The sequence below is a fragment of the Drosophila arizonae genome, chromosome X (assembly GCF_054131065.1).
Source record: "Drosophila arizonae isolate 15081-1271.41 chromosome X, UAZ_ARI_1.0, whole genome shotgun sequence".
Taxonomy (NCBI): domain Eukaryota; kingdom Metazoa; phylum Arthropoda; class Insecta; order Diptera; family Drosophilidae; genus Drosophila; species Drosophila arizonae.
The window spans coordinates 21,432,479-21,459,854 of NC_142927.1; the positions used below are offsets into that span (position 1 = coordinate 21,432,479).

General features: G+C 39.3%; 1 protein-coding gene across 27 annotated transcripts in view; it reads left to right on the forward strand.

Moving 5' to 3' along the window:
• Positions 1-27,376, forward strand: part of shakB (Innexin family member shaking B) — a 202,736-nt gene that overhangs the window by 100,973 nt on the left and 74,387 nt on the right. For all 27 annotated transcript variants that reach the window (XM_089475059.1, XM_089475073.1, XM_089475060.1 and 24 more), the window contains one exon: positions 6,176-6,265. The gene's annotated coding sequence lies outside the window, so the exon portion shown is untranslated. The remainder of the gene's footprint in view (positions 1-6,175; positions 6,266-27,376) is intronic.

Below are 27,376 nucleotides of genomic sequence, written 5' to 3' on the forward strand. Positions count from 1 at the left end.
CTCTCTCTCTCTCTCTCTCTCTCTCTCTCACTCTGTCTGCTTATCTATCTGTATATCTCTCTCTGTCTGTCTCTCTTTCGTTCTGTCTAAATATCTGTATCTCTCTCACTCTGTCTATTTATCTGAATCTCTCCCCCTCGCTCAGTCTATCTATCTGTATCTCTCTCTCTTTTCCTTTCTCTGTCTCTCTATTTATCTGTAACTCTCTCACTCTTTCTCTCTGTCTCTTTTTCTCTATGTCTATCTATCTATCTGTATCTCTCTCTCTCTGTCTTTTTCCCTCACTCTGTCTCTCTGTTTATCTGTGTCTCTCTTTCTCTCTATCTGCCTATCTATCAGTATCTCTCTCTTTCGCTGTCTGTCTCCCTTTCACTCTGTTTAAATATATTTGTATCTATCTTTACATCCCTCTATCACTCTAGACATCTCTGGTAAAGATCTCTCATCAAACAAGTCAGATTAGTTTATGCTTAAATACAATATATATTTCCTTATTTGAAAATCTCATTATAATAATAATGCTGATTCATACAAAAATGTATTATATAATATTATATAGATATGGTATCTATATCAAGTATAAACAAAATCTATCTACTTAAAATATCTACCCTTATCCATTCGTAACATCTTAAGGTACAGGGTATTTCCACTTCAAGCATTCCCGACTCTCTCTCTCTCTCTCTCTCTCTCTCTTTTCTTAGCTACTCGCACTTCAAGTTGCAGCCGTGTGCCTGTATGTGTGTGTGTTGGCTACAAACTGGCACAGCTGAAATTTGATTAGCCCGCGCTCCCTGACTTTTGGCCCCAATGGGGCTTCACTTGATTTGCCCTGCAACGAAACGTGTCAACTCCCGTGCTGCATGCCGCGACTGTCACGTGTGTGGCAGCTGGCGGTGCTAAACAGGCACGTCGAACGTGAACTCTGCTTTTCTCTGCTCCTCCTCTTCTTCTTCTTCTTCTGCCTTTTCTTTTTTGTCCGTCTTCGTTTCCATTTCCTTTTGATTATTTGCTTTGGCTTGGCAGTGCCTGCCGCCCTTGAACCAAAATCGAATGACCACTTTAGTCAGTTGGTTAGCAGCAAAGCTGTCAATCAAGCCATGTGTGTGTGTGCATGTGTGTGAGTGTGTGTGGTGGACTATGGCAGCGATACTATCTTTAGAGTTTGCAAATGCACGACTGTGTATTTGCTGGGGTAATTGAGCTATTTAATGCAGGCTAAAGGGGTCGCCCAGCAATTGAAATGTCATAGAAAGGAATTTGGAATACGAACTGAAAGCAGTTTTACTTTGGAGTAGTGGTGGTATTTTTTCTTTTTAACTATGTTGTTTTACAAAATTAAACTTAAATTGCAATTTGTGATTGTTAAAGAATTACAATCATCGATAAAGACCTTCAGGCAGTGCAGCAGGAGCTTCGAATGATTGTGGATTAAGCAAATACAATTTTACCATATAAATCAATAGCTTTTCACTTAGGAACTGCAAGTAATACATAGTTATAAAAAAAAGTGTTATACAAAATTAAAAATTAAAAAATGAGTTCGGGACAAACAAAAAAAAAAAAAAAAAAAAAAAAAAAAAAAAAAAAAGAAGGGTGGGGTAAATAGAGTTATATTATTTTTTGCGGCGAATTCAATAATAGGATAAACTTCTATTGGCAATTTATTACTCTCAATTCCTAAAATTAATAAATAATACTAAAATAATGAATAATAAGTCATGAATATTATTTATTAAATTTAATAGAGATTGGTCATTGAAGTGTCCTTTTAATTATTAATAATAATAAAAAAAATTATAATAATAAATAGTATTTTATAATTTTATAATTTATAATTTTTAGAAAAATTATAATAATAATAATAAATAGTATTTTATAATTCGACATTACTAGTCTTATTTTTTTTTATTTTTAACGTTATTTCCGTTCCATTAAAAGTTCGTTCTCGTTCTTCAGCCGCTGTTTAAGGTATTCTCGATCATCTTATTTTCGTCAGCCTACATCCATGAATATGGTTAAGTATCGATAGATTAACATTGATATTACCTCTATTCACTTATTGTCTAATAGGATATCTGTGCCATAGGTTAATTAGGGCTTCAGTCCTAGCGATGTCAATTATATGATCATACTAGACCTATTTGTCTCTGTAAAGAAAAGGCTTCTATCCAGAACAAGGGAATATTTCAATACTGATATGTAAATCATGCAAATGAAGCCATTCAGCCAGTGTGATGAGTAAATGCCCTTGAGTCCATTGCGTCTTCTTCTGCGGAGCCTTCTGACGAGTTTGTTGGGCGTGGGCGTATAGTTGTTATGTTGCTGATTGTTTGCTTAATATGCCTTCGCACAAGAATCTGTTGTTGCTCATGTACCACTGAGCTTCGCTGACAAGTCTGAGCAGGATGCGCTGAGACAAGCTGACAATTTAATGCACACTCATAATCCACATTTCCAGAAGACTTTTGTTTACAGGTCTAATTTTTATGAACTTGAAATTAGTGACTTTGGTTTGTATTGTAGGCTTTTCGAGAGAGAACTTGAAATACATAAATTGCAAGAGGGAACTCATAAATGTAACAAAAAAGTGTGAGAGTGAATTAAGAGATTAGAGATCAACTGAATAAGCTCTCAGCAGCATTGCTCCATCACACCATGATATACATACATATATCACTCGTCCAACAAACATCCACACTCTATAAATTTATGCTGAAATACATGTATATTTACATAACTGTATGTATGTTTATATTGTACATATATACCTACAGCTATAGTCGCTGCAATGGCATTTCATTTCGGATTTGTATTCCACACTTTGCTGTGACATTTGCCTAGTTATTTGCACTCATATTTGCCATTCAAATGTTGTTTTGTGGGACAGGCAAAGCAAAAGACAAAACAAAAAGCAAACAAAAAATTAAAAAAACAACAAAGAGCATTTTGCCCATTTCAGTGTAATTTTTAAAAATGTTCACAACACACATAGATACACTCGCACACATAGACACTCACTCATACACTCATAGACACTCGTTCATTCTTTCTATAAACTATCGCGCTCTCTCTCTATTTCTCTCTTTCTGTCGGCTGCTCTGCCTGGTCACGAGTGCCTCATCATCTATGCCGCACAACCATAGCCAGGCACGTTTCCCCTTTTAACTGCTCACCCTCTACTCCCCCCCCCCTCCCCCCTACCTTCCGCCTCTTTCTCTGTGCTCCTTCTCTGGTGGTTCTGCTGCGGCTGCTTCTGCTTCTGCTTCTGCTTCTTCTTCCACTGTTACCCAATTGCCTCTGCCCTGGCACATTACAAGCCATCGCTCACTACGTTCCTTCCGCTCTGCTTCGAGCTGGCATTCACTTTTACTATTGTTATTATTATCGCAGTTGTAGTCCTCATTGTTATTGTTGTTGTTGTTGCTGTTGCTGCTTGTTGTTGTTATTCGACGTTGAGCAAGGATCTAGGTCGCTTTTTGAATATATTGTTTGTATCTAAGATTAGTGCGCCAGATATCAGTTTTATATAGCCATACACAATACAATATCATTTGCATATCAGTGAGTCGGTGAGTGAGTGAGTGAGAGAGTGCATGAGAGAGAGAGAGAGAGAGAGAGAAAGAGAGAGAGAGAGAGGGAGTGAGTGAGTGAGTCAGTGAGTCAGTGATACTTAAACATAAAGAGCGAAAGGGAAAGTTCTTGACACAGTCGAGCCTCATTAAAGGTAATCAATGCTGACAACTGTCTTGGAATGCAACTACAAAGCAAACGGATAAATATAAACATGTTTGGGTGTTCAGTGTTGCAAATGTCTTGAATACTTAAGATAGAACGGCTTGAACAACTTTTGACTTCACATTTAACGTACTTCATGTTCTCTCTTATTGATTTTTATTTTCTATATCATTTTCTATATCATCACAAAACATTTGTGATTGAAGCTCACATTTATTTTCGATTATTTGATTGAAAATTGCCAATAGTAACTGAACGATGTATAAAAATTATTATACGATTTTTAGAATTATTATATGTATTATTATTTATAAGGGATCTATAGGGGAAAATCGTATAAGTCGTGCTAGTTATTTTGAGATATTCAGGAAAGAGTTCTTCAAAGGAAGCTGCCTTTAAAAGTGTTGCAACACTTTTGAAATTAATTGAACTCTAAATATATTTGTATGTATTTATATATATGTATTTGTACATACGTGCATATCCATGGAAATTTGTGATAATTAAATTTTGTGCTCTGCTTGTTCAGCTATGTAATTTCTCTTTATATTTGGCTGAAATAGAATTAATTCGCGTGGCTGCTGAACATTTAATGAGCTAATTCATATTAGCCATTGTCAGTGCGTTAACAGTTAGCAGAGCCGGGTCCACAATACGCGCAAACATATGTAATGTGGTGAGAGTGGGAGAGAGACGGTGTGTGTGTGTGTGTGTGTGTGTGCACCTATCCAAACACTACGTACAATAAATAAGCATTCCGGTTGACTATTTGTAGGCCGCTTCAATTGTAAGCAACGCTTTGCTGCCCAAGGCAACGAATAGCAACAATGGCAGCAGCAACTACAACAGCAACAACAACAACAATACAAACAGCAACAACAACAGCAGCAGTCATAAAATCAAATTACAAACTAATATTACTCACAGTGCGTTTACTTTTCCGTCTCGTTAGTTTTCACTGTCAATTGGCAAGCGCAAACACAAACGCAAACGCAGACGCAAATGCGAATGCGAATTGCGAGAATGGTCCAGACGTCAAATTCTATGAGTAAAAGAGACAGAGGGAGAGTGAGAGAGAGAGAGAGAGAGAGATCGAATGAGTCTGAGCGAGGGAAAACTGCGCAAGCTGCAGTCATAGCAAAAGTTGAGGCAAATTACAAGACAAAGCCAAGAATAAGCAACAAACAAACAAACAAAGCAAACAGATTTGTCTGCATGTGTGTATATATGTGTGTGTGCGTGGGTGTATGTGTGAGCTGCCAGTGTAACACAATGAATAATTGTGACGCCGTCATCGATTCAAGCCAAATGACTTGAGCACGAATTCAGCTGCCAATTGAATTGATACCAAATAAAAAAAAAAGAGAAAAAAAGGGGTCCACAGCAGTGACTAAGCAGCAGTAGCTTACACACATTGATAGAGTGTGTATGTGTGTGTACATAGGAATGAATAGACTTCTTCACAGTTACAGCTGTTGGAGACCATACATAGGGTACTTCATATGTGATGTAACCAAACTAATAAAGAGAGGGATAGAGATTGGGAGAGGGGGAAGATGAGGATGAGAGACAGAGAGAGAGAGAGAGCGGGAGGAAGAGAGTAAAATGCTTTGATTTTTAACCAAAAGCCTTAACTCTTATAATATTTATCGAAAGAATAATTGGAGCTAATTAATTAATTTAGATGATAAAAATATAAGAAACAATACTTATTTTTGGAGCCTACAAAAAATTAAGTAATTAAAATTATTTCAAAGCTATTAAAACAAAAAAAAAATTATTTTTAGGTATTTTAAAAATTAATTTATATGATACAAAAACTAAGAAATAAAAATTATTCTTGCAGCTATAAAAAAAATTATTTTTAATTATAAAAATCAAATAATTTTTTATATGGAAAAAAAAATTTTTTAAATTAATTTTTATTATAAAAATTGAAAATAAAATTGATGATGATGAGTATTATAAAAATCAAATCAATTTTTATATAGAAATAAAAAAAAAATATTTTTTTTTAAATTAATTTTTATTAAAAAAATCAAACATAATTTAATCTTAAATTTTATTATAAAAATTTAAAATAAAATTGATGAAAATTGGTGATGAGAACAGCATATAAATAATATCACATCCCGTACAGTTATGGAAATACGATCTTTATATGAAAATTCATGAGTAATAATTATTTTATATTCTTATCATATTTTATCAATTTTAATAATTCAAAAAAGATTGAAAATTAAAAAAATAGCAAGTAAAACATTATTCTGATTATAAAAAAAAAAAAAACATCTCTGTCTATGCTTAAATCAGTTTTTGTTCCTCTGTCTCTCTCTCTCTCTTTCTCTATCTGTTAACTTTAATACTGTATGCCCTTATATACTCTTTAACTAATCCCCAAAGTCAATTTCAATGTCTCCCTTTTCTTCTCTTTCAGTGAGCGCATATAAAAGTCTGTCTCCCTCCAACCAATAGATGGCAATAAAATAACTGTGCGTGTGTGTGATTTTTCTTTCTTTTTTTTTGGGTAAGTACTTTCTCTGACATGAGCATATAAATACATATATGTATACATAGTATATAAAGAATATGCGCTTAATTCAATTTAAATATCGTCAGGAAATATCTTGTTACATAATATTATATGTCTGAAATATTGCCGCTGTGACTCCAATGCAAATCTGAAGGCTTTTCACTTTGTTTGTTTTCTTATACACACACACACGCACACACATGTGTATACACAAATATATGTATACATATGTATGTGTTCTTCCTCTATGTACTTGGTCTGCAGTACGAACTTATTTATGGCCGGCATCAAACGTCAAGTATACGCCCGGTTGGCTTATCTGCTGTTGTTATTGCTGCTATTGTTGTTGTCGGCCCATAATCGCTAGCGCCATAAAAAACGCATTGCTTATGCGACGTAATTGTACACCACTCACCACCAAACACTGGCAGCTGAAAGTCAACCAACCACCCACCCACCCGCCGAACCATCGAACCACCGCCTGGTCATCATTGGCCCGGCTCGGCCAGGCTGTGCCGTTTGCAATGCCAAACCCGCTGCGAGGCAGCGATTAGAATTGCTCGAACCACTACCTATACACACACACACACACACACACACTCGACTGGCATTTGTTGTGCGTTAATCCGTCGCACATTTCAGGCTGCTGACTTGGCGAGCGGCCCAGCAATTTCGGCACATTCAAACAAGGACAACGAGTGACGACTGACCCGGCTTACTCTGACTCCAAAACTGTTTTTCTTTCGGCCGCTAACGCAAACTTGGCTCATATAACATGCCTGTGCTCGCACATCAGCTTATGTAAATAGCTTATCAAAACAAGGATAAAAATACTAAAAACAAAAATTATCTTCTCGCTCACTCTCTCTCTCTCTCTCTGACTCTCTAGCCCTCTCTCTCTCTCTCTCTCTCTGTCTCTCTCACTTTGACTTTCCCTGCATGAGGCGAAACTTGGCAAACAAGTTTGGAAATTTGCAAAATTTTTGAAGCGCTTTAGTCTGTGATGCAACATCATTTTTGTTTTCCCTCCCAAATATTTTCAGTCAGCAAACTTTTCTGGCCACACAAACACTCACACACACACACACACCTGTATAGCCATGTGTGTGTGTGTGTGTGTGTGCGAGCAAACTCGGTGGAAAAATTTAAATTAAAATTGTGAAAAGTTTCGGCTCGTGTATTTTTGCGCAAACACTGCGCATAATTTTGCGCAAATCTTTGACAAATATTTTCCCATGCTAATTTCACGTGAGCCGCCCACTAAGCCTCGCCCACTGCACTGCACTGGCGCCCCAAATACCACACAGGTGCATACGCTGCGAACATCATTTGCCAGAGCTCTTGCCAAATGAACCAAAGATTTATTGTTGCATAATCAAATTCTTTGCTGCCATGAAAATCGTCCACATGCCTTAGCTGGCATTGTCTTTGGCAGCAGGGGGCGCTAGAGTGGACGGGGGCGTGGCCATTAGATGCTGCCACGCGCTGTCCAAAAACTATTCACGAACGCATAGATGGCAGCTGAATTTGAAACAAACGTGTTGCAAACTGGGCCAAAAGCATTTCTAAAGCCAAAGTGAATCCTGGCTGCCCGGCTGCCCGGCTTACCGGTTGCCCGGCTGGCTTACTGCCTGACTGCCTCGGCACGTAGTTAAAAACTTTTGCTTACCATTTTTCTTGCAGTGGCAAGCCATTATTTTTACACTTAACCCCAGCCGTTAGTCGTCCTCGTCTGCCGTCCGCCTCCTGCCTGCCGTCTTGAAAGTGCATCATGAGGTACAAAAAAAAAAAGAAAGAAAAAAACTCTTTCAATTCTGTGCCACGTCCCGCACGTCCTTTGGGCAGTGGGGGTGTGGTTGGGGGAAATTAAAATGCGCAGAGTTTTCTATGAATTTCGGGCATGTCTTGCATCGCATGAAAGACGCAGGAGGCGCCACCGAAATGGGGGCGGCACGGGCTCTTTCACAACTCTTTGGGCATAATCTGCATATGAACATCCTGGTCTTAGGCACTGTCTGCGGCGCAGATGTCTGCTCAAATTGAAAAGAATAACGCGAAATTAACATTATGGACAACTGGATGACTTTTGCCACAAACATCAAGATGCAGAAAGATGCGCCCGGGCCATAGAACATCAAACGGCGCGGCGCCTCAGCTGCGAGAGGGCCAAGTCGGCGGTGTCTGTGGGGAGCGCCAGCTTGATGCGAGTTGAAGCACTTACTCAGAACTCAGAGCTCGGAGCTCGGAACTTGGAACTTGGAACTCACCTCCATACAATGCAAATAGCGTTCGCTCTGACTTTTCTTGTTTATTTAAGCCACGCCAAAAGTTTGCCGTTTACTTTAAGTAGAATTAAACACTTGAGATTAATTATAGCTCTCCAGCAATAAGAGTTGCGCAAATGGAGCCCGTCGCTAGATAAATATGACATCAAAAGTCATTAGTGGCTGCACTTCTGCCTGCCCCAGCTGAAGCGATTGAAGAGTTCGTTCGGCCTTATATGCATCATGTTTGGCTATAAATATTGCCAGGCTATTGCGTGTGGATGTAGCATTAGATGAGGCTCTTTTATAGGGAAGTTTTCATGCATATCAATCTAGATGCGCCCAGCTGCAAATAGAAAGAAAAGAGCACACAAAGGGCTGCAACAGCCTAGCTTGTATTTCAGATCAAGAAAATATAATATACTATAAAATAAAATTTGTTCACGAAAAGTACATAAATATTTATTGCATATTTAATTATTGCTTCTTTTATGTATTTATTTACTCACTATTTGAGTTATTTTATTTATATTTTTATTTAATTAATTAAATTTGTATTTATTTGTATATGCTATTAATATACATACTTCATTAATTAATTAATTTATTATTAATTATTAATTATTAATTTTTTTATTTAATTATTTATCTTTTAGTTTGTTTATTTATTTATTTATATACTTACTTATTAAATTTACTTAATTTTTTTTTTTTTAATGATTTGGTATTAATTTATTTATTTATTTATTTCCAATTGTATTTTTTTGTCGTGTTTATTTAGCTAATTATTTATATTTACATACTAATTTGTATTTGACTGATTTATTTATTATATATTTAATATATATTTAATTAGTTTTCATATATTTTATTTATATCATATACTTATTTTTTTTCGTTGCTAATTATTATTTATTAACTTAAAATTCTACTTATTTATTTATTTATTTATGTACATACTTATTTATGTGTTTAATTATTCACTTACATATTTATTTTCGACTGATTTATTTATTTATTTATTTATATTTTTTTTTTTGTCCTGACTTATTTATTAATTACTTATTCTGTATTTCCTCTTTTATTTATTGCTTACTCAATTTGTTTTTTTTTTTTCGCTTACTTATTTTTATATACAATTGCTTTATATATTTAATATAATTTGTATTTATTTGACGATTTATTTTTTATTCAATTAATTATTAACTATTTTTTTGTATACATATATTTATTTATTTTATTCATTGCCTTCAACTTATTCATTCATGCATTTATTTATCTTCCCATTTAATTATTTTTTCACTTTTTATATTTGATATTATCATCTAAATAAATAGCAATTAAATGCTCAACTCTACCCAGAGCCTATTCAACACTTTTGTTGGGCTCTTCCCTTGCCGAAGAATTGCACTCAATTTTCTGCAACTTATTTTTATTATCAACCTCTCAAATTTGTAGCTCTATCAAGATGAATGTTTAATTGGGAAATACCAAAGAAAATGATTTTTAATTTCTGAATTTTGCAATTGGCTTATTAACAATTCAAAACATGTCAAGCATTTTGTGGAAGCGGAGAAAATCAAACCTTTGGCAGTCCTGATTAAAGTTGCAGACGTAATCCGTTTCACATTTGCTGGAGCTGCCATCAAACGCTGCACGCATAATCCATATTTACATAAAAGGCCTTTGCTTTGTGGCTGTGTCCAGGGCCAAGATTAAGCGGCTGCCTTTATTAGATCAATTCGAATGATGCTGGATATATTTTCATTAAATGCGCTGCAAATAAATTTCGACAGCGCACATAAAAGCCATTGGGCTGGACAATTCCTATGGCTCAGTTGCCTACACACACACACACATATATATAAGATTTGTGTGTATGTGTGTGTAGTATAGGATATTTATGTGCCTTACATATCTAATCAATATGTATGTATGTGTATGCATGCTTGTATTCTGTGTATGTGCAGGCGCAGCCGAAGCTGAAATCAAATTAAATGAATTATTTAATGAAAGAACATGTGAGATTACGAAATTATGTGAGTTACGCGCAAGAATGTTTTATGAATGTTTATGGTCGCGTAAAATCTATTACGTCACGCCAGCTGGAATACGTTTGCGCGGAAATGGACGGCAGCACGGACACAAACACGGACACGGACACGGACACGGACACGGACTCTTATACGGAGCACAATCAGAGCCACAGTCCATGGCTGCGAGTGCCCAAGACTGCAATTCGCAAATGCTTTAAAGCCTCGCCAAAGCGATTCGAACAGAGCCAGAGCCATGGCCATGTCGCTGCTTTTAGCCAGTTTGTTGTATTGGCTTGCGGTTAGGGTATCAGCGATTCGTTGCTCATCTTTTTTTATTTGCGTATGAAGTGAACACTCTCATCACATAAAACTGACTTTCATGCGCCGCCTGCCATGCATATAAATGATAAAAATTCATGCTAATGTCGATGTGTGGCACTGCTTGTGTGTGTGTGTGTGTTGGCTTGTTTTATGAACTCGCAGCAAACTAAAGCAAAGCTAATGACATGCTTAAGTTTCAATTATTGGTAATAGAATTCGGCCCAAGCCAAATGAAACAGACTCAACAGCTCAGCCCCTAACTAAAGGCAGCTGAATTTATAGCATACTCTTTGGGGCAATTTTCGATTGTAGCACAGACTGGAGCCTAAAGGCCGGACAGCCAATATAATGTATGCTAATCCTCTTTATAATTACAACATTATTGTAATAGACCCTCTTTTCACAAGATATAGACATTATTTTGCATATATATTGATATGAAATTTTATTCTGCATCGTCTTAAGTTGCTTAATAACTCTACATTCATTTGATTTACTTTTAATTTCTATTGAGATTGTCTTATAAAGAAGGAGGAATTTAATAAAAGCCTGAGGGGAACCTGAAATTTAGCAGGATTTGCATAGCCTGAGCCCATTGAAAATGGATTCGTTTAAAGGTGTGTAATAAGCAGTTGGAGGCGTGGCTAATCCCATCGAGTATTTAGATTCCTGCTCAGCATGCCGAATTGAGGCGTCTTTCGATCCGTCAGCTAGCCGGCTGTCTGTGTGTTATTACGAACATCCATCCGTAGGGTTCTCTCTGTGTTTGTCCGTCAGTCCGATTGTCTTTCTGCATGTCTCCTCCCGTCCGGCTCTCTCCGTTTTCGTACATCAATTTGTCTGTGCCCCCGCTCATCCATCCTTCCGTCCGTCAGTCCGTCTGTCACTCTGTGTGCGTCTCTGCCTGTTATCCGTTAATCTGTCTGTACGTCTGCTCATCCATTCGTCCGCCCGTCAGCTCGTCCGGCTCTCTATGTGTTAGGCTGTCTGTTCGATCGTCTGTCTGCTCTTTCTTCCGTCTATCTGGCCGTCCGTTCGGCTCTCTGTGTTTTCTCCGTTAGTCTGTCCGTGCGTCTTCCCATTCATTCGTCCGTTCGGCTCTCTCTGTGTGTTTGTCTGTCTGTTCGCCTGTCCGTCCGTCTCTCTCTGTGTGTTTGTCTGTCTGTTCGCCTGTCCGTCCGTCTCTCTCTGTGTGTTTGTCTGTCTGTTCGCCTGTCCGTCCGTCTCTCTGTGTGTTCATCCATCCGTTCGTTCTTCACTTGGTCAGTCCGTCCGTCCTTAAGTCGGTCAGTCCGTATATACTAACACGTTGATCTTAGAATCTAAAGCAGCTTGTGCTAAATCCGTAGAGCAATCAAAATTTGGGCTATCTCTCAGCCGGCTACCGTCGACTACAGCAAGACGGCTCATTGATCAACTGCTTGCACTTTGTTTATACAAATCTTGATTGCTATATCTTGATTTGGCACGTGGCAATGGGTCAGTCCGACGACAGAAGCGGGTGCAGAGGGGGGGATGAGGCTCTCAAAAGTTTGTCGCCAAGTGGCATAGTTATCAAGTTGATGTTGAGTTTGTTTGAGCCGAATCTAGGCTATTGAATACTTGAGCTCTTTGAGTAGTACCTGAACAGTAGCTAACAGATGGCGATAGTTGAGGACTCTGGCAACTGGCAACTGGCAACTGGCAACTGGAACAATGTCACTGTCCTGTTGCTCTCGACGGCCACTTGAAATGTACAAATTTGATATTTCCTGCCGCTGGCCACTCAGACAGAGGTTAACCATGTCAGGGCTAATTAAAAAGTCGGCGCCAGAGGCGGCCAAGTGCTGCCAGCAAGCCGATTGCTCGGATCTATGATGTGCTGGGGGGCTGGCCTGGGTGGGGGTGGGGGTGGGGTTGACGAGGCCAAGGAGCCTAATCCTATGTCCACTTAGGTGTAAGCATATTTCTAGTAGTCAGCAGTTTAATTTTGTTTTTCTTTCTCGCCGGCTGTCCTTAAGGTGCTATAGATAGAGATTGAAGAGCTTCATCCTCTGGCTGCTGCTTTGGATGGCGTAAATCAAAGCAAATCAATCAATGCGGAAAATAGAAAGCAAACAAAAAGTATCAAAGGGGTAAAGCAAAAAAGAAAAGAAAAATTGTTCAAGGTGAATAGTGTATATGTATTTTGTGGGTGCCTAGGACTGGGTCAGAGCCTGGCGGTGCGGTACGGTTCGGAAAGGGTTGCATGGGCGGCTGCAAGGTTTCTGCGGCATCAGCAGAAAATCTTTTGATGCCGCTGCATAAATGCAAATCAAGCATCCAAGTAGATGCTGCGTATTATGTTTTATGCGGGCGCGTGTTTATCTATAGCCTGGCCTTTAGCCTTTAGATGGCTAATCGGGCGAGATTCTAGGCAGCCCTTTTGGGTGTCTGTCTCGGGCATTGTTGTCAGGCTGTGGGGCGGCTGTTTATTTAGCCCTCGGCTCACTCACAGCTGCCACTTTGACTAATTAAAGAGCCAGCTGAAATGATCAATTTGCATTTCACTGGCGCCAATTATCAGCCCGCAGCAGCAACAGCAGGAGAAGCAGCAGGAGCAGGCCACAACAATGGCCGCCACGTCACGTCCGCTTCATATGTCCTAAACAAACTGGGCCTCAGCTCAAGCTCAAAAGCACAGCGAACGGAAACGGAGAATGTGAAAGGGTCGCCAAAATGCGAACCCAAACAAATCGTAAACAGCCCCGCCTTGACACACACACACACACACACGCACGCACACCCCTGTCAAAGGGGTTATTTGCTTGGTCAGGTGAGCTGCCTGTCCATCCCACTCCTCTCCCCCTCTCTCTCTCTCTCTCTCTCACACACACTTTCTCGCTCTCCTGCTGTATCAAAAGACTTGAAGAAATTGAATTTTCAATTTATAGCCACAAATTATGTGCGAGCCCTTTCGAGAGTAAGCGAAAAATTTTATCACTTGACAAAAAACATAAATTTCTCGTTACAAACCCAGCCCCAAAGCCCGGCCACACACAGTCCCAATCAAGCTGGGCCAATGCTCTATGTCTCCATATACACACTCACACTAGAGATTCTCGCTCTCTCTCTCTCTCTCTCTCTCTCTTTCTCTATCTCTCTCTCTCTCTCTGTCTGCATATGGAAAACGCAGAGTTTTATAGCCGGCCGGGCACTTCTTCAAATTCAACTCCCGTCGGGCTAATAAAGAATAATTTAATGAAGCATGTAACAGTCACACGGGCAAGAACTTCCGCTTTGTGTAAACAATAGTTTATAATTCAGACACACACTCACATGCACGCACACACACACTCATGGGGCTAAAGCGGGTTAATACTTCCACCTGGTTTTAGTCGAGTCATGTTGCTAAAGGCAGATTGGATGGCCAGGAGCAGAAGGCTAATTGCTTTGCTGCCAGACTGAAGTGTCCTGTGTGCGTATGTGTGTGTGTGTGCGTATGTGTGTGTGCGTGGCATTACCCTGCAGTGACAATAGATAATGGCCAGGGCCAGCGCGTCAGCGCGTCAGCCTGTTGGTTATTTAGTTCCATGGCCCTGGCCAACGCAATGAATTCGAATGCCCATTAAACGTTTCATATGTGCGCATATGTCCACGCATCTAGCTCAGCTGGCTCACGGGCGGCCAGATGGCCACCTTTCTGCCACATCAACGGAAAACCCTTTAAGACCAAACCACAAAACGAGCAGCGGCACAATATGCTCACTCATTCCCCCACGCCCAAAATGGTCTGACGGTCCTTCGCCTTCATTCCGGCTTCAATTTTTTGCTCTTTGCTTTTGGCCAACTGGTCTTAAAATTTTTTAGGAATTTTTTATGGCCACCCACCCCTTGCCACATAGGCTAGAGTTTGATGGGCGACTAACCTTTTCGCCTGGCCAACGTGCGGCACGTCGAGCTGCGGCTCTGCGGCCTGTTCGCTCCTGGTTTTGTGGCCGGCTCAAGGCAGCAGCATTCCAGACACGTCTTGATTTTGCATGACTTCTCACTTTGGGTTCATTTCGTTTGTTTGGGCAAACAAGCAGATTTCCTAATTGTAATTTTTTGAGAAATTTAACTTGCGGATATATTACATATTATATATAGTCATGGCACGATTAATACTCAATCGATTATTGGCGAAATGAGTTGCATTCAATTCTCATAATATATAACATAATATATATGTATTTATAACTTAATTATAAATCTTAAAAATATTTAAAAAAAAAGAAAACAATATATTTGAGTAATAACTAGTCGATTATTAAGTACTTATCGATTATAGTTGGCCAATTATTTAAAATTAAGTATTAATCGATTCTCGTGGTTTAATTGAAACAAATCATTAATCGAATATTTCTGGTCGATTTCTTGAAATTAAAAATTACTCGATTATTTTACTCGATTAATTTAAAAAATTAAGGATTAATCGATTATTATTTGTCGATTAATATAAATTAATCACATACCGATTATATATCGTCGATTAACTGAAATTTTGGATTAATCGATTATTGTTCGTCGATTAACTGAAATTATTCATTAATCGATTATTGTTATTTCAAATTCAAATCCAAATTTAAATTAAGGATTAATCGATTATTGTTTGTCGATTAATATAAATTAATCACATCCCGATTATATATCGTCGATTAACAGAAATTATGGATTATTCGATTATTTATCGCAAAGCTTAAATTAATCATATGACTCAATAATCGTTTGCTAATTTTGTTTGCCATCATCAGAATATTAGCTAAATAAATAAGTCTAATTGCAATTTGAAATGAATTAAAAGGCTCAGCTTTGTCCTTATTTGCCTTCCTTGGGACATCAAAACAAAGCAACTTCAATGAGAATCCTTAATCCTGCTTGCCTCAGAGCCGTAACATATATGTTATTCCAGTGTTGATCTCTAGAGTATGGGAACTAACTAACGCCAGTTGCTCTTAACTGATGGAAAATCCTCAGTTATGCCTCACACATACATTCAAGTAGGGCTCAGCGTAATCCCTTTAATAAAAGAGAGAAGCGCTCGCTCGATTGATTGTTGAGTTTTTGACTGCACGGCTTTTCATTTGCCACTTACCATATAGCCATATAGCCATATAGCCCATATATATATAGCCCTATAGCCGTTGCCAGCTGCCACAGGCTGGCCTTAAAAGTTGCTGCGCCTGCGGCAGGAACCGATGGCAACTGGTGACTGGCGACTGGCGAATGGCGACTCGCTACCATTTGCGGCACTTGAGCCGGCTGCAGCGTTTTATGGCTAATCGATGCTGAAAGTCGAGACGAGGATGCTCCACCAGCAAGTCAGACATGTCGGCATTAAGGCACAGCAAACACGCCGCTTGGCCAGCCAAGGAGGCGGCGAGGGACGGGGGAGACAGAGAGACGAGGCTGACGGAGGGCCGAGAAAGAAACAGAAATCTAACGACAGCTTAATCCTTTTAAAACTGAGAGCACATAAAAGCAGCGGCAAAGGCAGGCAGGCACATGGAGCATAACAGAGAGCTGCAAAAAAAAAAAAAAAAAAGAAGAAAGGAAAAAAAAACAGAGACAGCACGACGAGTAGGATTGTGCACGACTAGTAGATACCCTGGACTTGAGAACCAGCAAGAAATGCAGCTGAATGAAGCAGAAAGCAAAACGAGATTCTTGGGCAATTGAGAGAATTTAGATATTATATAATAGCAGCAGATACATTCCGGGGTCGAGCTCCCAGCGCCTACAATGAGTGCAGGGTGTGGCATGTCAGCCAGCATGGAGACGGCTGTGACTAAGCCAAGAGAACAATAAGGTGACTTCAGATGGGGCCAAGAACACCATGGGAAAAGGCATAAAGAGAGCGAGTGGGAGAGAGGGAGAGAGAGGGAGATCAAGGGGGATAAGGACAGACGCACGCATTGAGGCAAGAGTTGAATCGCTAGCGTGACACAATAAAGACAGCCACAACCAACCGCACATCAGCAGCAGCAACAACAACAACACATCAATGCACCAAAGCAAAGAGTGTAATAACTATAAAAATAAACCGCTGCCGAAACACAGACAGACAATGCCAGCAGCAGGGCTTATATGTATGTGTGTGTGAGTGAGCGGGGCGTCGGGGCTGTAGGTGGGGCGTTTGGCTGAAACCATTTTGTTATTACAAATCTTCAAATACCTTTTAACAAATATCAAAGGCAGCTAAGCCGGCAATACACGGCGACAGCCGAGATGTGGCCAGCAGCTGCGACACCCAACAAATCACTTGGAAGATCCTAGCTAAAAAGAAAAAAAAAAAAAAAATATATATATATATATATATATATATATATATATATATATATATCAAAAGAGCAGGAGAGAATATTGAAAGGTTAACTAATTTTAAGGCCAAAATCTATTGATGGAAGAAATATTGTACAATCGCTGAGAAATATGTAAGAACAGCATCAGATAAATTCTGTATATGTACATATATATATATAATATTATATATAATCTTATATTAGAGCGCCAGATTCATAGTAAAAAATATGCCCAAGCCTTGAAGAAATGCTGAAAAAGACTGTAGAAAGGAGAAGAAATGCTGCAAAAAGCTGAATTATTATTGTTATTATTATTATTATTGTTATTATTATTATTATTTTTTTTTTAATTTTTTTTTTTTTATCAATATTATTATTTTTAAATAGGCTGCATTTTAAAATATTTTTTATAGCATTTATCAGACCAAATTTGTAGTTTTTGTATAGGTTGCACTTCGAGTACCCACCCCTTATATCTTTTTATCCATCAAAAGTGAGTTGATTCCGATTTTTTTATTTTTTATTATACATATATGTATATGTATGTATATATATATTTTTAATTATTTGCAGCCTGTATATTTTAAAATATGTTATATTATATATTCATAACAAAATACGTGACGTTTTTTCTATAATATATTCATAACTAAATACATGACGTTTGAATAGGTTACGCTTGGAGTGTTCCGCCCTATATACATATATCTGTATATTAAATATGCTAGATTTATATGCACATAAATATTATCAAATAGATTAATCAACTTTGTTTTTTTATACAGCTGAAGTTTAAGTTCGCTTGCTTTAAAAAAAGAAGTTGGGTTAGTCTGTAGCTAATTGGTTTAGTTGGGTAGTTTGAAAATCCCAGCTCACTGACTGATCTCAGTTTTTGCTTATTTTATATACAATATATAAGTTATTTAATATGCATTCATAAATTTATTTTATAATACATATTGTATACAAGTATACAAATCCGCTACATGAGATAATTGAGTTGATTCACGAATTGAGTTGATTCATTTTCCTTTTGATGATTCAAAAGCAGCTCAAGGCAATGAGTCAATGAGTCACTCAGTCAAACTCACTCATTTATGACTCTCTGCATGGCATCAGTTACTCTCTCTCTCTCACTCTCTCCCTCTATCTCTCTCTCTCTCTCTCTTTACCTTAATATTAATAGCTTAGCAATTTCATTTGGCATCAATAACTCTGTTAATCAAACCAAGTACTCGACGTATATCTATAAAGAGGCTAGAATATCAAGTGATTATTCTAAACTAATGTTTTAATTGATTTTTTAACCACCACAGTTAAATAAATGTGTACCCATATTTGTACAATATATGCATGAAGCTCGAATTAAATGAAACAACAATGTTTACCTTCGGTTCGAAACAGGGGCTAATCAAGTCAAACGCTTCACTAATTCCTATTAATTAATTGTGTGCTTGGGGACAATAAACTAATCGCTTTGCAAACTTAATTGTTTAACGTAAGCCGGAGCCCAAGCGCATATAAACAGAGATGTATTTTATATGTATTTTCATATAGAAATAAATGTATGCATAAATGTATGTATGTAAATATATTTATAAATAAACAATTTAACCGTTTGAAGCTTTGCATTTAGATCTTTAAATATTGAATGCGCTGGCCATTAGGCGCAGGTGACAAATTTGTAGTTGTAGGCGCAGTGGGCGTGGCCGAGTTTGCATGCTAAGCAAACGAAACGTTTTATGGCTTTAAGCTGTTTTTCCAATTTTCACCTAAATTGATTATTATACAGCTGCCAATGTGAGGCGACAGGACAATGTCTATATGTGTGAGTGTGTGTGTGTGTGTGAAAAGTTTGTTAATTTCAACACGTACACAAATCCCATAGCAAAGCCTTTTAATGGCAGCCAAAAACTAACAAACCACATTAGCACAAGGTATGAGAGAGACAGGGAGAATGAGAGTGAGAGGGAGAGAGGGAGGGAGAGCAAAGTAGCTGGGGAGTTGCTTGGCAGCGTCTGGCGGAGTTGAGAGGAGCGAATCCAGCTTTAACTAAGGATGCCCTGCCAGGCCAAGTCGTGCAGTTGTTGAGATTTTGCCAGCCAGCAAATACAACAAGCGTCAAAGCACATACACATATCCCGTGGATAGGCCACACACACACACACACACGCACACAAACACACACACACTTGCGCGCAAGCACATAAACAAAGACAAATCTAATAATAAATCCAAGACACTTAACGCCTTAGCCGCCAAGCATGACCCACAAACTAGCTAAAGGATAAAAGCTCTGGAGCTGAGCAGACAACCGAAAGGAAGTACCAAATAGAATGTGTGACAGAGAGAGAGAGAGAGAGAGAGAGAGAGAGAGAGAGAGAGAGGGAGAGAGAGAGGGAGAGGGAGAGGGAGAGACAGAGAACGAGCACGAGAAGTGTTAGATGCTTGGTTTACGGTTGCCCGTTTCCTTGGGGAAATGCAAATCGCCGAAAAAGCCCCCAACGAAGCGCCAGGACGAGCGATGATAGAGCGCAGTGAGATGAAATGACGCGGCAAACGGATTGGCAGCGGTCCACTAATATGCCACAGGACCCGAGCACCCATCTGGGAATATTGTCTCGCTGCTCAACTGAGGAAATAATATTCAAGTTCTCTATGTGTGTTAGCTCGCAAATTGAAAGTGAACTTCAACTCTAGTTGTATACCCTATACTATGGAGAGTCTATAGAGTATTGCTGCGTCGACTTGGCCTCGTATTTACTTGTGTCATTCGCTCTGCTCCTTCTGAAGTTGGTAATTTAATTGAGCTTGCGGTCAAACGTTGGGAATCATGGCAAAATTACTTGATTCTAATTTGATTTGCCTAGACAACAAGCAAAGTCGAATTCGAGGCGCCGACTTCGGGTCGGTCTGTCCGTCCGTCTGTCTGTCCATTGTGTTTGGGGTTTTCCTTTCACTGGCTGCTCAACTGGATTAGGCCTGCAAACACTTTGCTCCAAACTTTGGTGGTGCGAAACATGCTGAACGGGGCGTGGTGGTGCGGCGCTAGGCTAAGCTGCACGGTATCAATTTGGATCCTTTTTGCAATGGCCCACCACTGAAATGGATAAATGATTGAACCCCTGTTCACACACAACAACACACACATACAACATACACACGCACACAGAGCGGCAGAGCTGGAGCTTGGCGCGTGAGCCGAGTCCTCCACAATGATTACCCAAAACTAATTTGAATTTTATTGATTCAATTCGGCGTGGCTGTGTCTTAGCAGCCCATTTACCAGATACTCCAAGAGCATTCCAATTTCTTGGACTTGCGCTCCAGCTCCAGCTGCTGCTCCTTCGCCTCCATGCCCTCCAGTCTGTTGCTCCGCTGTGGCTAGTGCTTGGCTTTTATCTGCATCTGTCCTTGATGATGTGTTGATGATTTGCCTGAGCCTAATCTGACTTGGTCCAGCCCCCCGCTGAGCACTGCTGGGCCCTTTCGGCGGACCTCTGTGCGAAAAGGATTGACAATGCCAACGATTTTTCCGGCATTCCCGGTCATGTCCTCTCCGGCTTAGGCTCTAATACAACAAAGTGTATTTTAATATGTTAATCGCATATGGCCATTGAAATCGCATTATCCACGTTTCTCTGATTCGCTGCGGTCCTGCCTTCGCCCCTGCTCGCCCTCTCAACATTTTTAACATATTGACATACCCAATTATTGGACTTAGCTCCTTCGCATGCCCAGGCCACATACCACAACAGGCTTATCCCCAAAATTGCCGACCAAAGCAGCTGACAAGCCGCACATTTGCCTTTCCACTTTGACAATCCCGGAGCGAGGCAATTGCAGCTGCAGATTAATGGGATCAGAGTGGATTCCTAATGCTCTCAGCCATGTTGGCCCAGAACCTATTCAAGTTGTCGAGGCTCAAGCATCCTCATCTCCTGATACTCTCCTAATGTGATCAAGTGTTTGCTAGGCTATCTTAGTGTGAGCATACAGCAAGGCAAGGCCTCGCATGTGCTCTGCTTGGAATGCTCTCCACATTTGTAGTTGGGGCAGGCGCAATACCTGAGCAAGCAGCACTGCTCTGAGATGAAGATTGGACTCATTCTCTAGCTCGAGCGACATGGCATTGTTATTTTGCTCGAGGTAGAGTAGGAGTTATATGATATAGGGAAAGTGAGGTTAATATAGGGAAGGTGAGGTTGTTGTATGTTGGTAAAGGTTCCGTTCACTTCATATTTCGCATAAGTCAATTTATCGTTCTCCTTTGGTCTATTTTTCGCTCTGATTCTAGCTCTCCCTTTCTCTCTCTGCTTTTGCATCTGTCCTTGCCTTTGCGTCTGTTACTCTCTCTCTCTCTCTCTCTCTCTCTCTTCATCTTTTTCATCATCATCTTCAGTTTTCTGCCTATTTGTCGCACTCTCTCCTTAATTTTTTGTTCTCTCTAATTCTCTAATTCTATGTGCTCTGTCCCTCTCCCTCACATCCAACTCTCTCTCTTGCTCCCTTTCTGCTTCTACGACTCTCTATTTTCTATGCTGCTCTGTACCCACTATGTCTCAATCTCTCCTTCTCTCTCTCTCTCTCTCTCTTGCTCTCATTTCTTTTCTTCTTGATACTCTATCTCACTTAGTTTTTCGATCTCACTCTTTTTTCCTTCTCTTTTTCGCTCTCCCACTTTTTCAGTCTCTCTCACTCTGTCTGTCTCCCTCTCTCCCACTTTTTATATTTTATTCTCCCTCTCTCTCTCTCTCTCTCTTTCTCTCTCTCTCTGTCTCTCTCTCTCTCTCTCTCTCTCTCTGTCTCTCTCTCTCTGTCTTTCGTTTTTTTTGTTCTATCACTCGATATATTAGGAGACTAGGGATTAGAATCCCTAGCTCTCTCCTTCTTTAACACTTTAAAGCCCGGTCTCCCATTCGCTCTGTCTCCATCTCTCTCCCTCGCTCGCTGTCTCACTCTGCCTCTCTATCCACCCTATGTGACTCTGCTTTACTGGGTAATTCCAATCGGAAGCCTTCCCGCCTGCCCTATGTCCTGGCCAAGGTGCAAGCGACAGTTGACAGTTTGCAGTGCGGCGCGTTCGTGTTGAACAAACAATATTTTCTGTGCGCCGCTGATGAATGTTGACGGTGCACGGCTGTGTAATTATTCAGAGGCACATTGGATTGCATAATTTCAGGCGCTATGCGTAGGTGCCTAGGTGTGCCTTGTGTCTACACACAACCAACATCCATGTGTGTGGGTGTGTAGATTGAAGTGATAAAGATTTGGCAAATAGACCAGCTGTGTGTTTGTGTGTGTGTGTCGCAAACATCATCTACACGAATAATTAAACCCGAAAAATGAAACTTGATTAATTTAATATTTACCAAGAGCTGCTCTCTCTCTTTCTCTCTCTCTCTCTCTCACTCACTCGCTCTTTCTCTTTCACTCTGTGTCTCATGTGGTGTTGTCGTCTCTATCTAAGCAAGGAAACGTGCTTTAACACTCGCCAAAGCTTGTCTGTGTGTGACTCTGTGTGTATGTGTGCGTGTATGAATTTCAATGTTTGTTTAGCTAATAAATTTTCGGGCTAAAGTAATCAAATAATTGCCAAATGTACGAAAAACACAAGAGCATAAGAATATGGCTTGTTTTATTGCCATTTTATTTCGCAAAATTTACGAGCGGCCAAGAGTTTCGGTAGCCTTTTATATCGTACCAATGAAAGCAGCTACAACAACAATAGGAACTACACCAACAACAACAACAACAACAATGCCAATAACAATAATAACAACAGCAACAGCAACAGCAACAGCAATAACAGGCAACTTGGAACTTGGAAGTTGAAGCATAATAAAGTACTACTAGTTGGAGCTGGGCAAGGGGAAGCAGAGGAGCATCATAAGCCAAACTCAAGCCCCGAGTCATGTAACCGTATATTGATGACGATGTTCCCCTAATGATGCCGCTTGACTTGACAAATCGCGACTGGGACAGAAATAGAGAAATGAGGTCGAACGGCTGAACAATTAACTTTGGAATTTGCTCCCGAAGTTGCTTCGTTTCAGCTTCGAAGGAGAAAAGGCTTAAAGGAGAAGACTTCAAAATTACTTGAAATTAGTTAAAGTAGATTCAAGCGTGGAGGTAAATTAAAGAGAGAGAGGAAGAGAGAGAGAGAGAGAGGGAGAAAGAAAAATTGAGATTTCTATATGATATACGAGCTAATTCATTTCTACTATGGTCGATATGCGTACATATATAAAATATCTTTTAGTTAAGCGTATCTATCGAGGCAACTCTTAACGAACCCTATAGATGTTACCTGGAATCACTAACCAGAGAACACATAGACTAGACAACTAGTGGAAAGCTTTTTGCACGCTTTTTTTGAGGCTTTAGCACCCCAGACAGCTTTGGACTCGCTCGGCTCCTTACTTTTAGGTTCGAGCTACGAAAAAATACGAACGCACAATCATTTCGCTTCATGCGCTCGACCGAGATGGTCAACTTTTGAACAAAAGATCCCTCTATGCTCAATGTTTCCCTTGCTCTTTCTCTCTCTCTCGATGCTCTCTGCTCTCTCGAATGTGTATATGTATGTATACATGTGAGGCTCACATTGTGAGCACAAGCAGCAGCTCACGAAAATTGAAATTTCTTCGCAGCAATAACCCATGCCTTCCCTTATGTGTGAAGAGTATACCGAACTTTTCAAACCGTTTGCCATGTGTTTTCGTTATTATTTGTGGGAAGGGTATAAAAGGGTTGGTGCGCATAATGAAAATGTTTTCGCGACGAGCATGCACACACACACTGTCCCTTGCTACATGTACTATGTACTGCATGTGAGCACAAGTAGCGCTCACAAGAATTGAAATTTCTTCGCAACAAGAACCCATGTCTTCCCTTCTGAGCGAAGAGTATACCGAACTTTTCAAACCGTTTGCCATGCGTTTGCGTTATTATTTGTGGGAAGAGTATGAAAGCGTTGGTGCGCATAATGAAAATGTTTTCGCGACGAGCATGCACACATACACTGTCCCTTGCTACATGTACTATGAGCATTTGTATGCCTGTGTGCAAAGCCCTTGCTGGCTATAGCAATTTGAAATCCTAGCATTTGCATTTGGTCGATCTTGTGAAGTGCTCACATACATATGTATGTATGTATATACATTTGACTGTGTGTACGCATGGGATGTGCTGTTCACAATTATGGGATATCACTTGTAGAAGCATTTGTATGCCTATGTGCCTTTACATGTGCGTGTGTGTATATCTTTGTTTGTATGCTTGGGAGATGAACATTGGCGTGTGCCTACCTCAACTTTTAATGGTGTGAACGATTTTGGGTTTTAATTGAAGAGCTTGTATTTAAGTACCTTTTATTTTCTATTAACAATTCATAAAAACAATTGTTTTAAATAGGAATCTGGGTAATATTATATCACTAATTTAATAAATATAAAAATAGAAAACATTAAATTTAATATAAAGAAATCAATAAAAACAAGGATAATTTAATAAAATTAACAAGATAATTCAATAAATTTATAATTCAATAAATTTTCGATCCCCTGCACCCGTTCATATATGTACATACATATACAGGTGCACGCAAGTAAAAAAACGTATCAAAAGTAATGGGAAGTGCACCTGTCACTTTAGTTAGTCCGCTATTTAAATATAAGCGCGCATCTTGCTACAGGCGGCAAGAGCTTCGCACACAGGCATACAAATGCTCATAGTACATGTAGCAAGCGAGAGTGTGTATGCATGCTAATCGCGAAAACATTTTCATTATGCGCACCAACGCTTTCATACCCTTCCCACAAATAATAACGAAAACGCATGGCAAACGGCTTGAAGAGTTCGGAATACACTTCACGTAAGGGAAGAAACGGCAGTCTAACGCGAAGAAATTTCAATTTTCGTGAGCTGCTGCTTGTGCTCACATGCATACATACATATACATATTGAGAGAGCAGAGAGCAGAGAGAGCGAGAGAGCAAGAACAAAAATTGAGCATAGAGGCATCTTTTATTCAACATTTGACCATCTCGGTCGAGCGCATGAAGCGGAATGATTGTACCTTCGCATATTTTCGTAGCCCGAACCTAAAAAGTGAAGAGCCGAGCAAATACGAATTTGATAGGCCCTATGAGTCAGATTTTTCGGTGTTGAAAAACTTTGTACTACATGTCTAGTCTATGTGTTCTCTGGTCAGTGATGCTACGAAATATTTAAATTGAATCAAATTCATCGATCTATCGTTAAGCTGAATATCAACCGATACTATCGATTGTGCCTAGACTATAACATCGCTCGTACAAGGCTGTATACAAAGGTTGTATACTTAATACACCTTATAAACATAATACAATATATACATATATATACAATATATACACTATATATACTTGATATACCTTATATACCTTCTATACCTCATTCACCTAGGGTATGACCTTCTACATGCTTCCATTGGGCGTATTATTGAGCTATAAAGTGCTCAATTGCTGTTAAGGGTCGCTCCGCCTCTCAGTCCACGCCTCTGATCATTTCATAGTTTATCCTTTTTATGGCCGAGTCATAATGACAATGGCTATCAAAATTAAGCCTCAGGTAAGTGGCAGCACTTACTTCTCGGCTGCCCAGCGAGCCTCACAGTTGGACATCCTTTCAGTCCGCAATTGCTTCGCTGTTCATGTGCTCTATACAAGCCTAATTTCAGATCCTAGCTATCTATAGCAGTTTATAACTATCTATATCTGAGGTCTACTGGTAACCAAAAGGCTTCTAACTTATAGCAAATATATATATGTATGTATATATGTATATATCTAAATCTTGTTCAAAAAAAAAAAAAAAAAAAAAAAAAAAAAAACAAAAAACAAAAAAACAAAGAAATTTAAAAAATGTATATAAAAAGGAAATACATGTATAACGACATATATGTATATTTGCCCTTCATATATACTGATATACTATTTGTATCAAATATTACTTTTTTTTGTATTTTTTTTAAACACCTCAAACTAAAAACCATCAGTCACAAAAAAAAAAAAAAAAAAAAGGAAACAAAAAAATCAAGATGTTATATTATTTTGTCGCTCAAGTCGATGTCTACATATACAAACATATATATATATATATATATATATATATATATATATATATATATATATATATATATATATATATATATATGTATAGATTTTGTTAAAGTTTACACAAGAGAAATTGATTACACCGAACTATGGGCATGTGGGCGTATCTTTGGGCATGGCTCTGGTAGGTGGTAGGGGGGCGTAACATAAATAAAAGTCTATTTAAGCGTATCGCTGTTGAAATTGTGTCATGAACTCCGGCAAAAAGAAGACGCGACACAACACAATCTTATGCTTTTACATATGTACACACACACACACATACACATACAGATAACAAAGAAAGTGAGTCTGTCGGACGGTCGCTCGGTCGCTCGGTCGTTCGGTCGCTCGGTTGCTGGGTCGCTGAGTCAAAGGAGCGTGTCGTATCTACAATCAGTTTCAGTCTACCAAGCGCTGCCATATAAAATTGTTTTGAGCAAAAATTACAAATTCCACAACTAACGTGACAGCGCCCCAAAACAACGTCCCCCCTACTCACCTCCCCTTCACCCTCCCCTCCTTCACTGGTTGGGCTTGGCTGGTCCAGTGGCGTTTATCGAAATACCGCTCCCGCATATTGTGCTTATATAGTGACCCCTTAGCCACGTCCCTGTGCCTGTCTCTATCCCTGTCTCTGTTTCTGTCTCTGTGTCTGTCTCTTTGTCCTGCTGTCCGAAATGTGTACGAAATACCGCTTCTGTCCACGTTGGCCATCTTCATATATATACATACTAATATATATGTATGTATATGTATATATAATATAGCATAGTATATGCAGCATATTCCACCTCCTGCTCGGCTCGCTTTGTGTTCTGTTTTGTGGGCGTGACCACAAATGTTTTGAGCCACTCAAATGCAGCTCAGAGGCAAGTGGCTCAGCATGCCAGTGTGCGTGTGTCTGTGTGTGATTACGTAGCACATGGCCAGCGGCTGGAACAACAACAATGCAAGAAACTTAATGCCAACAGCAAAAATAATGAAAGTATTTGCTTTGCTAAGCACAAAAATATGTCAAAGTAAATTTCACTTCATTTTTTTTTTC